The sequence below is a fragment of the Pholcus phalangioides genome, unplaced genomic scaffold, assembly GCF_987345545.1.
Source record: "Pholcus phalangioides strain wild (caught in Gottingen) unplaced genomic scaffold, Ppha-v1.0 ptg000017l_1, whole genome shotgun sequence".
In the NCBI taxonomy this organism is placed as follows: Eukaryota; Metazoa; Arthropoda; class Arachnida; order Araneae; family Pholcidae; genus Pholcus; species Pholcus phalangioides.
This window is the reverse complement of record NW_028301610.1, coordinates 44,696,747-44,710,340: the sequence shown is the minus strand read 5'-3', so window position 1 is coordinate 44,710,340 and position 13,594 is coordinate 44,696,747. Positions and strand designations below refer to the sequence as shown.

General features: G+C 36.4%; 1 protein-coding gene and 1 long non-coding RNA gene across 7 annotated transcripts in view; one reads left to right on the top strand and one right to left on the bottom strand.

The window, feature by feature from the left end:
- LOC149073501 (uncharacterized) overlaps window positions 1-13,594 on the top strand; it is a 215,016-nt gene that overhangs the window by 82,756 nt on the left and 118,666 nt on the right. For all 6 annotated transcript variants that reach the window (XM_089246927.1, XM_089246926.1, XM_089246924.1 and 3 more), the window contains one exon: window positions 3,604-3,717. The gene's annotated coding sequence lies outside the window, so the exon portion shown is untranslated. The remainder of the gene's footprint in view (window positions 1-3,603; window positions 3,718-13,594) is intronic.
- The window catches only part of LOC149073502 (uncharacterized), a 78,225-nt gene that overhangs the window by 33,383 nt on the left and 31,248 nt on the right, over window positions 1-13,594 (bottom strand). The gene's annotated exons all lie outside the window — the stretch shown is intronic.

The following is a 13,594-nucleotide window of genomic DNA, read 5'->3' as shown; positions in this document are numbered from 1 at the left end:
TTATTGGTTGGAATTGGGAATAGTTGATGAATTTTGACACGTTTGCACGATTGAAGTGTCCATGTATGTCGGGGTGGAATTGGTTTTTATGCTGCACCAGGCACCTTCAACCCGTTGCTCGCGAGCACCCCGGTGCGCCCTGAAGTACCCAGAGTGCTCGATGCTGGTGTCCGATTTCGTGCTCGCGAGCACTTGATCAACGTTCCAATTAAACACCTTGTACAAATTTCGATTCAAAGATTTAAATCATCCTGATATCATGCATTCGATGTCAAACTTGCCGTAACGGTGCTCTTCTTTTGATGATAGATACAGGCAGTGCTCGCGACTGCAAAAAAGGTTGAAGACCTCTGTGTTACGCGGTAAATGTATATTCTAGTTATGTATAGTATATCTGGTTATTATACCGAATAGTCGGTTATTATGTTATCGCACAGCAATTCGGTAAGTTTGACAAATTTCCCTAAATTAATCACTTTCATCGGCGATTATGCATTGTACTGAAGTGTAGTTGGTAAATTTAATAAGCACTAAAAAATTATCAATCTTGCCTCACCGGCGATTACACATAATACCCAAGTGAAGTACATATACATATATGTATATGTATATTATATATTGCTGCTATAATTCGCTACGTTACTGTTACTAACGTTTTTTCTGTGTTTGAGTGTGGGACCTCAATTGATTTATTGGCTGGAAATGGGCGTAGTTGATGCATTTTGACACATTTGTACAATTGAAGTGTCCATGTATGTCGGGGTGGAATCGATATATAAATGAATTCGGAGTATGTTGAAGGTAGGTACAATTTTTTTTTGAGAAATTTTATTCAGTGGGGATACTGTCAATAGTCATCAGTGGCTTTTTGATGCGATAGCGTGGAAATGGTGGAATTATTGAGGTACGCCCAGACTAATGTGTTTACGGTGTGTGGATTGGTCAGCAATAATGTGGTCCGACTATTAGTTGTGACTGTTGGAATATGGTAGTGGATTCGATGCCAATCGTGAATATATGAGAAATAACTGAAATTGATTATTTTGATCAAATTTATGGGGTGCCCATTTTATTCTGAATTACTGCTGTGTTATTTAGTGTGTGTTTAGCTTTTTCTTTCCCGCTTCTAACTTATCGGCAATGATAAATTAATAATGGAGATCGTAACGTAAATACTCAACCCTTGACGGCACTTAGAGTCGTTTAATGCGGCCCGTGCTCTTGAAATAATGTAATTATTAACTAATAGAAAATTCACCATTTGCACTGTAGTCATTCGCAAGTTTATTTGAGTAATAAATAATAAATTATTTTATTGATTTTACCAAATCAGGGGTATGTTCAGCCAAACTTTGGGCTCGTTTTACTAATTTTAAATTAACGGGGGACCCTTCACTAAATTTAAATTAACGGAACCATAAATTTGAAATTTATTTTTTTTGTACAAAATTAATTAGACCTAGGATTCCAGTGAAATTATTTTCTTTTCACAAATCATTTGATTATTTTCTAAAAAACCACATCCTATAAAAAAAGTTGAATCCGAATTGTTCCCACTGAAAATTATTTTAATTGGTGTTTCAAATTTTGAAATTCCAAAACTAAGAATTCATTCCATTGTGAACAATGATATAAGTAATCAAATGCTTTGCTAAAAGCTTTGGCACCCATGGATTCCTTTTCAAATGGGCTATTTGAAAAACAAAAACGCTCCTCAAAATTACCAGAATTACTATTGACAATTACTAGTACGCCTACTGTATTCGAATTGGGATTTCCACCAAGACATTCACATGTCTTTTTGAATGTCAAAATAATTTGAAGTGGTATAGGGTAGGGCCGGACAAATCCCAGGTGCCAGGTCACTATGGCGACTAAAAAAATAGTATTGGTGTCTAAAATTTTCTTTGTGTAGTTACTAAATTGACAGCTGAGAGCAGCACAAATTGTTTAGAATTGATAGCAGCATATCTGCCATCATGAAAGAGGGCCACTATGCCCCGAAAGTAAAAAAAAAGCATTATTTTGGATGGGTAAAAAAAAATTTTGGCACCTAAAAATGTGTTTTATGTCTCCTAGATTTTTTTCCGATTTGTCCAGCCCTGGTATAGGGATACTATCATAAAAGCTGGTTAAGGTTCTTTTATATGACGTGCGCATGCAATTTACCACGCACACAGAAAATAATAAAAAAAGGACGTTCTCCAGTCACACGACTATTCAACCAAACTATCATCATTTTAATAAGAATGATTTTATAACGCTGGTCTCTGGAATTAAAGATATCATTTGCACAAAACATTTACTCTAATTTGACGTGACCAGGGTCACAAAATTTCAATACAAATACAAGGCCACAACAGGCAAAATGCCCAACAAAGTTGCTGAAAAAAGATGCCTATAAAAAATATGGATGTCAAATGCGTATAAACTAACACTAAACTTTTGTGAACAAAAGTTTAGTGTTAAGTTTAAAGTTTTCCCCTCATCTTACTCTTAGTAAAGGTAATTAATTTTTGTGACTCTTCGTATTAAAGTATTAGTATGAGAGAGAAAGAGAGGAAAAAATAGCGCAGAAGAGAGCAATTCAAAAATGAAATGAAAACATTTCATTCCTGAAAATTTTGGGAGTGATTAATTCAAAATTGGGTTTCAGTTGCGAGTTTTTTTCATTTATACGACATTTGGCCTCTTGTACGTCACATAAACGGGATTCTGCTATATTACCAGTGCATATTCCAACTAGGATTCCCACCAAGACATTCACATGTTTCTGAGTGCCAAAATAATTTGACATTTATAGGGATACTACCATAAAAGCTGCTTAAGGTTCTTTTACATGACGTTCCCATGCAATTTACCACACACACACAGAAAAAAATAAAACGAAAGGACGTTCTTTAGTCACACGACTATTCAACCAAAGTACCATCATTTTAATCCGAACCATTTTGTAACGCTGCTTTGGAATTAAAGACGTCATTTGGACAGAACATTTACCCTAACTTGACCTGATCAGGGTCACAGGAATTGAACAAACCTTTTTTTTTCTCCTCATCCTCCTCTTGGTAAAAGTATCTAATTTTTGTGACTCTTCGTGTTAAAGTATTAGTATGAGAGAGAGAGAGGAAAAAATATAGTGCAAGAGAAGCAGAAAAAAATAGTCTTCAGACTGGCATGATCCATTATGAAGAGTAGTCCTATACCTGACAGAGAAGGGAGGGAGAAAACCTTGATTCAAAATTTGTGAAAGGAGAAGAAGAGAAGATACTGAAGATTATATAATAGTGGCAATCTTCTCAAACAGATGTCTCTTGGCAAGTGCCACTTACACATCATAAGGTGGGACTAGTAGAGCTGCTACTAGATATATAATTGGGCAGGTCCCATGGGGAGGAGTCGCATATAAAAAGAGGAGACAGAGAGAGTGAGTATGAGAGACTATTTTTTTGTGACCTGCTGATAACATTGGTCTTTTTTTTTGTTACACTTTATTATTTTTAGTCTACGCATTTTCTGTGCCTATAACGACTATCTTGTTCTCTATAGAAAGAGTGAATTTTTACGTGCTTTGGATTAATTCGGTGTTGCACATTCTTACAGGTTCCCTCAATTTCTTCTCTTGGAAGACGGCAAACACAACAGCAGTAATAATATCTTGAGAAAATTCTTGATTCCCACCATAGTCGTCATGCTTTACCGGAGCAAGAATTGTTGGTGAGTTTGTGTTTTGTAACCCGTTATGATACATATAAGTATTAATCTTGTGTAATTTAAATTGATCTAGATATAGTTCATGTGCGTGAGGTGAAATTTTAATGTGAGACTATCCGATTAAGACATCATTTTTCGATCTTTTCACCCTTGTGGAATAGGGAACCTCTACGTTCTAGAACCAATACTAGAACTATTTCCCAGTGCAGTTCATTACTATTTTTCGATGCCTCTGGAAACCCTAAAACTTAAAACCCTAAGTCTCTTAGAACCCCGGTTGATGATCAAACTCTAATCATGAGGATTTTGTTGAAAATAAAATTTTAAGATGTAAAATCATAGACCCACGAAGGAGAAACTGATAGGGCTCTAGGCACAAGGAACCGGAATCGACCTCATTATTTAAAATTTTTTATATTTATATAAATTTACTACAAAATCAATACAGTGTAGGGATTTTAACAAGAAGTTCACTGACCCCTTGGGGGGGGGGGAATCCTTCAAGACATTTTAGGGGGGTTGTGAGAGTGGATGAGAAAACAGTTGAGTTATTGCTTTTGCACTGAATATTATTCAGTAAATTTATTTTTATTACTATTTTTAGATGTCTTTGGTAAACCTAGGGCTCCGAGAGAACCCGGTTGAGAAACGTAGATAGAACAAACAACAGATAATCAAACTCTCTAATCAGGAAGGTTATGTAGAAAATGATATCTTAAAAAGCCAAACAGGTTTCCACGTCCTAAGACGTGGGCTCTGGGCACAAGGGCCGAAAATCGACCTCATTATTTAAAAATTTTAACACGATGAATTTACTAAAATAAAAAAGGAATGCTCAGCTAGAGGTTCAACAATCCATTGGGGGGTCACTGGAGAGATTTCAGGGAGGGGGGGGGGTCTGTGAGCATGGACGAAAAAACAGTTAACTTATTGCTCTTTTACATTATAACTTATACTATCACTGAAATTGTTCTGTAATGGGGGAGATTCGTGGATATTTTATTGGCACAGGGAGTCTGTGGCCTTTATTCTATTAGGAAACAGTCCATGGAACACAAAAGGTCAAGAACCCTTGACATGGGTTCTCGAACAAAGCTGGAACAATGTCCGCTCTCTGTGCAAAACCAGTATCTGGTCAACACAATACCTGCAATATATTTAATTTGCCTGTTTCAACAACTTACTTGAACCATAATCATTAGATTTTCTCAAATTTTATTGATTTGTTATTGTATTATATCATAGCATTTCGTAACCCGTTATGATACGTATAAGTATTGAACTGATGTAATTTAAATTTATCTACATATAATCCATGCGCTGGAGGTGAAATTTTAATGTTAGAACATCCATTCAAACAACAATTTCCCAAACTTTTTTGTTCCATCGCCCCTTCTTCAGACTTTTTTTTTCGCTCATCTCGTCCCCAACTCAAAAAACCCATAGGATCCTTTGTTGCATGCTCAGCTTCAATCGCCTTCCTGAACCATTCCACCACCCTCCTCAAAGGGGGCGATATTGCCCATTTCAGGAAACATTTAAACCATCATTTCTCGATCCTTTCAGAATGTGTGCATTTTAGAATAGGGAACCTCTACGTTCTAGGATCAATACCAGAATTGATTTCCACTGCTATTTATTACTATTTTTCGATGCCCCTGGAAAACCTAAGGCTCCGAGAACCCAGGTTGAGAAACGTAGATTGAATAAACACCAGATAAATCGATGAGATGATGAAATTCTAATCGGGAGGATTACGTAAAAAAATAAAATCTTTCAAAAACAAAAAACTCCCTCCCCCCACGTCCCCATCCCACGAAACAGATAGGGTTGTAGCACAAGGGCCCATAGATATAGATATATATATATATGCATGGGTTCTTAACCAAGGATTCGCTGACCCCTTCAGGGTCCTTGAAGAGGTTATAAGGAGCTGTGAGAGTGGATGAAAAAACAACCAACTTAATAGTTTTACATTATTATACATTGATTATTTTTCTGTAAAGGGTCCACGCATATTTCATTGGTGCAGGGGATCCGGGGCGTTCATCTTATTAACGTAAATGGTTAAGAACCCCTGATTTTTTGAGGATCCTTCAAAAATCCTGAAACAATGTCCGCTTTCTGTGGAAAACCACGATTTGGTCAACAATACCCGCAATCACTGGCGTGCGCAAAGAGAGGGGGGGGGGCGAGCCAAAATTATAGTGCTATTTTGTAGGAAGAAAACGTAACCCCTCCCTCTAGAAGAAAAAAACTTTGAAACCCCCGTACACCTATACCCGCAACATGGCCCCCACAAGGGGTGGGCTGATAAGGCTCCAGCCCTGGGGCCCGGGACGATTTTCACCATTTTTTTGCTTTTTCACGCTATAAATTCATCGTAAAGGGGCCCGTGAAAGTGTGGTCGGGGGAGGGCGCAAAAGATCCCAACCTAGGGGCCTTGCTCTAGGATGTGGGGGTCATGACCCGCAATATACCAAATTTGCCAATCTTAACGTGGGCTTGAACCATATTTAAACCGATTTAATCCGTTACCTCAAATTTCATTGATTTGTTATTGATTTTACATTTGGTGTTTATAATATAAAAAAGTTTATATTATAAAAACTAATATTTTTATAAAACTCTAAATATTTTGTGCACCAGAATATTTTATAGTAGTGCAAAAAATGAAAACTCAATTTTTTGGAATGAATTAAAGAAATCAAAATATTAATTTTTCTATTTTTACCATACTAATTATTACACCAAATTAATCTAATGAGAAATTTTTTATCGATCCAAAATATGTATCGCAATTTACTTCTATAGACAAAAGATGGCGCTGCCACACCATCTCTTACCTGTCTTTTCGAATACTTTAACACAGGTAGATTGTCTTCTCTTTTTTTAGTGAAAGGATTCCTTTTACGTTCTTACTTTTACGTTCGCGGCACCCAGATTGGTATTTCAAATATCTCGCATTATTGATCAATTTCGAAGCACTCTAGCGGCACCTAAATATAAGACTCGACACACTTTCGTAATTACTACTTTTTATGCAATTGTTTAGAAATTATTTCTTAACACCTCTGACTAATGTCACGGCACCCTAAGGTGCCACGACGCGTGTTTTAGAAATCACTGCTTCAGAGAGAGAGTTCCCTGGATCGAAACGAACCAAAAAATATTAAAAATCCGTCTAATATTTCGTATTACAAACTGTGTATTTTCGAATTTTTATCAATTAATTTTTCTTGACGGTATTACACAGAAATTCATTCGCGGCAATTTCAAATATCTCGTATAATTGATCGATTTCGAAGCAGTCTAATGGCACCCAAAAAAAGACTCTCGACACGCTTTCGTAACTACTACTTTTTATGTAATTTTTTAGAAAATATTTCTTGACACCATTGATGTCACAATTTAAGCCGGGATTACACTATAAAAGTTTGGTAAAAGTTCGTTTATAAAACTTCAAAAATGCAACCAATAGGGGGATCAGTTAAGTTCGTTCGAATGTAACAGATGTGCTTATTGGTTACATTTTTCAAGTTTTATAAAATAATTTGTATCAAACTTTTACAGTGCAATACCGGCCTTAGAAATGTATGATGTATGATTTAGAAATCACTGCCTCAGAAAGTGAATCAAAATGCTCCAAAAAACATCAAAGAGCTTTCGGATATTTCGTACTACAGTTGATCCCGCTTGTTACGTTCGCACTTAGAACGTTTTCCTGCTTGTAAAACTAATTTTCGTGGTCTCAACTGCAATTCTCATCACGATTTCCCGTTAAAAGCGTTTTTCCGCTTTTAACGGGTTTTTTTTTTTAAAAAAACGTTAAAAGTGGGATCCACTGTATTATATACTTTATATTTTAGAGATAGATTTTTTATGAATTAATATTTCTATATATATATATTAGTATTAATATATCTCTTGACGGGTTAATTTTTCAAATCCAGGGTAAATTTTTGCTTCAAAAATTTTCATTTTCAAAAAATTATAAAATTATTAATATCAAACAGAAATCATAATAAATACGAAACTGGTTAAAATTAAGCTGACCCTATTTTCTCGAGAAAAATACGGGAAATTAGGATTCCCCAAATAGGGGTCACCGCCAATTATCGCCCAAATGACCAAATGATGCCAAAGGTAAGCAAAGTTGCCAACTGCTGCATGAAAAAAAGGTGAATGGCGAGAAATGAAGCATTAGTTCAAACTGCAGTGGATAAAAATGAATTCCACGAAATAAAACGTTTAAAACATCACAAATAGGTGAGATTAATAATTCTTATTCATAGTTGTTATTATCATAATATAATTCATGAACTGAAAAATAATTTAAATCCATTTTGATTTCAACAAACAATAAAAATTCAAGCGGGCTTTGAGGGAAATTACGTGAAAAAACCGGGCATTTTTACAAATTATGTGAAAATACGGGTTATATGATCACTCTAGTTAATACTCAATTATAAAATCTATAAAAAATATATACAATAGAAATTCTTTTGAAGAAAAATTATGAAAAAAGTGAATGTAGAAAAATTTTAATTAAATAAAAATAAGAAATTCCACTAATTAAAATACTTAGAAAAATGTGATTTTATATCGTGTAAAAAGAAATGGAATATTTCCAAAAACGTATGAATTTAAATTTCTTTTTGTAATTCCAGTTGAAATATTTAGATTTCAATTTATTTTTTTTTTTAGTATTTGTCGTGTTATTTAGTGCGAAACTTGCTTGAATAATCGTCGGATATAGGCAAAGAAATCGTCACTCGATACATGCAATTCAGCAGCCGTCGTTTAATGGTGTGTAAAATGGAAACGACTTAAAACCAAGCGCAAGACGCGTCGGCCATCGGATGAGAGAAGTCTCAAAATGGCCCATAAATAAAATGTTTTCCTTATATAATATACTATACTTATTATTATGTTGCTTTTTTTTTTCCTTGTTGTTTAGCGGCGCTGAAAGCAGAACAGCGTCTAGTTTATTTATTATTGAGCAACACGGCTCTGATACTAATTGAAATTAGTTGCAGCACGGGGCCTAGCTGCCGCTTGTATAGATATATATATATATACCAGTTTGCTTGTCTCGTAAGTAAGCAATGGAAGGATCGCACTTTTGCCTCCCTTTTATGCCAGAGCTGATTTATTGGCGTTTAGGTTAAGCGTTTGTCATTTACAAGCAGCGATAGTCACGCGTGGTCTACGTGCCGATTTGCTAGCCGCAGATTTTTATCATCACCATCCTAGAGAGGAGAGAAGAATGCGCCTATTCATTTTCATCCGTTGCTATTATTTTCGCTCATAATATCGCGTTAATTAACAATATACAACGCATCAGCTGTGATTGTATTGTGTATGTGTAAAAAAAATTATATCTATGTATCGTTGAGAAGTTTTATTGATTTGTGACGTGGATTAGCTATTGTATATATATATATTGAATTTATGCAAATTGCTCTACCTAATTATCACTTTTGAGATTGCCGAATAAATGGCTCATATTCTACTGTCACGGGTTTGAGTATTGATGTGACATTTTCCGAACACCAAAGAGCCATCGCCAAGAGATATTTAGATGAAACTGACAGAATTTGATGAGTTTGACTAAACCAAAAGCCTTTTTAACGACCTAGGTCGGCGTGCTCAATATTTTGGATAGTGCAGGCCACGCGAACAATTTAGAACCATGTCGCGGGCCACTTACTTGGTTTGATAAACTGTTGGGGTCCGCAATTAAATGAAATATTCGTGACTGATTTTTTTTTATTTTATTTTATATTGCATAATAAAAATTTTTGGAACTAAAACCAACGAAAGTGTTCTACAAGACTACCCTAGATTGTTGTGCAATTTTATTCATAATCTCGTTCAAATCCATAATGGAAGATGGAATGAAAAGGCCCCCCACTAGCACATAAAAACCTCTAAAATATACTTATTAATCAATTAGAGTGAAGAATCACATTTAATTCATTTTTACAAAGATTAAGTTCGAGGTTACGATAACTTAGCCCGCAGGCTATAGGTTGATAATGTACAGTCTGAAAAATTTCAAAAACTTCAACAGAATCTCGACAAATGCCCCGCTACCGTTTAGTTGAAATAAAATACAATAGAAGAGCAATATATAAAATAGAAGAGCCTAACTTGGGCACAACCACTGTTTAACCCTTTAATCGGCATTGATGAGATGTCTCGTCGCCTTAAAAGCCTCTTATTTTAGCATTGACGAGTCCATATATTTTGTAAACTTGATTTCTCAATGGGACGCTTTTCCCTTAGTTTGCATCTGCTGAAAATTGGAAGAAAGCCTATTTCATCAGAAAAGATATGGCATTTTGAAAGGGTCGTTTCTGCTCTGGCGTTTAAAGGGTTATTCACCATCATGCAGAAATACAGTGAGTGGAAATAGCACTTGTAAGAAGAATTTAGTCCATTTTTTCATATAAGTAACTATAATTATAAAAAAAAAAAGGTCGCGAGCCGCACTCGAGTGACTCTGAGCGTCACATGTGAACTATGGGCCATGGATTGATCATCTATGGTATGCCATGCTACAGTATTTGTCTAACTTCTAGCTTTCAATTTGCCACGTTACTAGATATTTACTAACATTTTTTAGATATGACTATAGGGCCCAGGGGAAAATATAAAAAGTTAATTTCTACAACTCTTTCAAAAAATAAATTTTTATATAAACGTACATATATATATATAATATGAATATTTACCTCATTTAAAACATTTTTGCAAGTGTAAGTTATTGTCTACGACCAACGGTTGGTTGAGAAGCAAAAGGCCTGGGTAAGGACTTTTTGGACGTCTTGTATGTTAAAAGTCTTGAAATTCGAGATATTATGAAAACTATCGTCAGTATTATAATGTTTCGATTTTGATAGGATAAACTAAAATATATCAAATATTACCAGACAATTCCTATTTTTTTGAAATACATAAGTGTGCTTATGTAGGTATTGTGATTTGATGGGGAAAAAAATCGGCCTTTTCCAAGAGAAACCTAAACCAGGCTTGGGTTTCTCAAAGCTGGCAATTTTCCCGAACACCCAAAATAGCGGTACTAAATTCGAAATCCGTTCTGTAATTACAGGAACCCCCATTCCTCCTTTTGCAAAAGGATCGCTCTAATCATCACTTCTGAGGTAAGGAGCGGCTGTGAGCCCCATACATACACACACACTACAAGAGAAACGTCTCTCCGAAACTTTTCCAAGTATTCCAATACCAATTATAAGAAACATACTTTTAAAATATTGAACAGTTTTGGACAGAAATTAATCCTGCGCTGGAGACACATCTTGGCGTTATAATTATCGACGAATCCACGGGAAACAAATGGCTTTCCGAGCGCCAACTCCAATTTAGGAGATTGTTCTTTAACGAAATGGATGAGTGCTGTTGGCGAAGATTGGCATCATTCATTCGCACTTCTCTCCGTAGTACTGTGAGTACTTGCCCCCACAAGCCTTGCCTGTCTCCCCCACATTGCTGGCCTTTGCTGAATAATTTCCATTGCGTTTATTCTTAAAATTATCGTCGTTAATGGAGTCGATAGTCTTTGAATTCTCGCGGAAATTCCGCCCAGAATTCTGATCCAAATGACTAGCCATTTCCTGTAAACACGATCGTGCGGCATCGCAATGTAATTCGATAGCCGCAGCCCCGAATATATATCTGTACACATATATATTTATTTATCATGAAATGCAAATCTCCGGTGTAATTGTAATTCTAATCCTCGTTAACGTGAGTATAAGATTGTTTGGAATTTTCCATCGCTGTATCTAACGTCCGACACTTTGTCATTGTGAGAGAAAGAGAGGAGAGTTTGTGTGTGGAAACCTTCTTCAAGAAGATCAATCGGACATGTTCACGGAAACGAATTGATTACACACGCATAAAATATAATCGAAGAATTTCTATTCGATAAAATATCATCGAATGCTTGAATATATATAATTGCTAAATAATTCTCGACCATAAGTTTAGGATTCGAATCTCTACTTGAAACTTACCGACAAAAATAAATGTGATGAATTACATATAAAGTTAATTTAGTTGATATTATATTTTTGAAAAGCCAAAATATAATTTCAGTAATTTTAAGCTGTTTTTAGGATTTTTTTGTGAAATTTAGTTAGTTTTAAGGCGGGAAAGTCATCTATATGTCTTTTAATAGTACAGGGTGTTTCAAAAAGAATCACTCGATTTGAATTGCGTATATTACGAAAAATATTGAACATTAGAAACTTAAGATTAATTTTATATTACATGGCTAATCATAAAGTTATTTTACAAACCAAATTAAAGGTGCTCAATATGTTCACCTTGGGATGCACGGCATATGTCTAATATACGGTAGTCAAATTCGTCCCAAACTTTTGCGAGCGTGTTTGCATCCACTGCTTCCACGGCTGCTGTTATGCGTATCTTCAGTTCGGCTAATGTAGCTGGAAGGGGAGGCACATAAACGCAGTCTTTTATAAACCCCCGCAGGAAGAAATCGCACACTGTGAGGTCCGGCGATCTTGGAGGCCGGTGATGCTTAACTGAATCGTCAGGTCCCGTACGGCCGATCCATCGTTTAGGAATGCGATTGTTCAAAAATTCTCGAACGCCCAAGCTCCAGTGTGGTGGTGCCCCGTCCTGCTGGAAAATGAAGTCACTCGAATCGGTTTCTAACTGTGGGAAAAGCTAATCTTAACAAACACTGGAGTGGCGGCCGAAGGAATTGCGTTAGCGCTACCTGTCGGCAACTACGTGAAACTCTAGGTTTCCCTCTTTCTACCTATACATTATTCGATCAAAACGGATTAAAAGCTGAATGGTTATGATTTTTTTTTTTAAATCGGATGATTCTTTTTGAAACACCCTGTATTATATAGTTCTTATTCGTAGATGACGAGAAGCTAATGGGGGTAGTCGGGAATCAAAGCGATAGGGAGTTGCTCCAGACCAACCTAAACAAGATTGCGGCTTGGGTAAATGAATGGAGCATGTCTGTTAGTGTTGACAAGCATGGGCGGAGATACAGCGTGGCGTGGGGGGCATTGTTCCCTCAGCTTCAAAGGTGAAGTCGACTGATCTAATGCATATATGTATAGATGAATTGACATCATCATCATCATCATCGTGCCCACCCAGCAATAATGACCGTGCCCGCCCGCCCAGACTTCCAAGTCTATATCCGCCTATATTGACAAGTGCAGGGTCGCTCATTTTGGTTCGAACAATCTACGCTTCAGTTACGAGTTGAATGGTGTTATTATTCCGAATGCAACTAGGATCACCGATCTGGGTATTCTTATTGATGAGCGGCTCAGGTTTTCTGAACATTGTTCGGGGTGGTCAAAAAATCGAATAGAATGCTAGGTTTCATTCTCAAAAAGTCTCCTCGCGTTCTCCTAAAGTGATCCTTCTACTTTTTCGGGCTTATTTCGTCCTGGATTGTAGTATGCCGTCAGGTTTTGGAGACCATACTTACAGTGGGACATTGACTTGGTCGAGGAAGTGCAGAGAAGAGCCACACGTGCTTTTGATGGCACACGGGGCTTAAGCTATGAAGAGAGACTTGGTTTTTTGAAAACGACTACATTTGAAGAGCGCAGATGTCGGGGGATTTGACCGCAAATTTTCAACGGGATGGATAAAATGAACCATGAGTTATTAATACGTCGCCATCATCTAGGTTGTGGTGTCGCAGGGAGTTTTTCTCTAATAGGGTTGTGAATGCATGGAATAGCTTACCTCCGGTGGTCATGAATTCTAACACAATTGACACGTTTAAAAAGATATAGGATAAACATATTGGGATGAATGGGGAAGCTATCCATACTTAGATGAGACAACCATA